Source organism: Falco naumanni, chromosome 1, assembly GCF_017639655.2.
Source record: "Falco naumanni isolate bFalNau1 chromosome 1, bFalNau1.pat, whole genome shotgun sequence".
NCBI classification, from domain to species: Eukaryota; Metazoa; Chordata; class Aves; order Falconiformes; family Falconidae; genus Falco; species Falco naumanni.
In genome coordinates, this window is record NC_054054.1 from 30,209,832 (window position 1) to 30,210,050 (window position 219).

Here is a 219-nt window from a genome sequence, read left to right on the forward strand (position 1 = left end):
GCTGCTGTCTTTCATTACTGAAATAAACATGCTGGGTTAGGAAACATGGCTCTAAACCTGTCTTGTTTGACAAGCATCGGGGCAAGCAGACAGCAGAGAAAAGAAGGACAGAAGCTGTGACTGACTGTCCTTTTGCCACCAGTCTCAAGAGGAGTCATTGTAATGTTTAGTGGAACCACAGCAGAAAGGACAATTCTACCTGGAAGGCACCATCTAGCA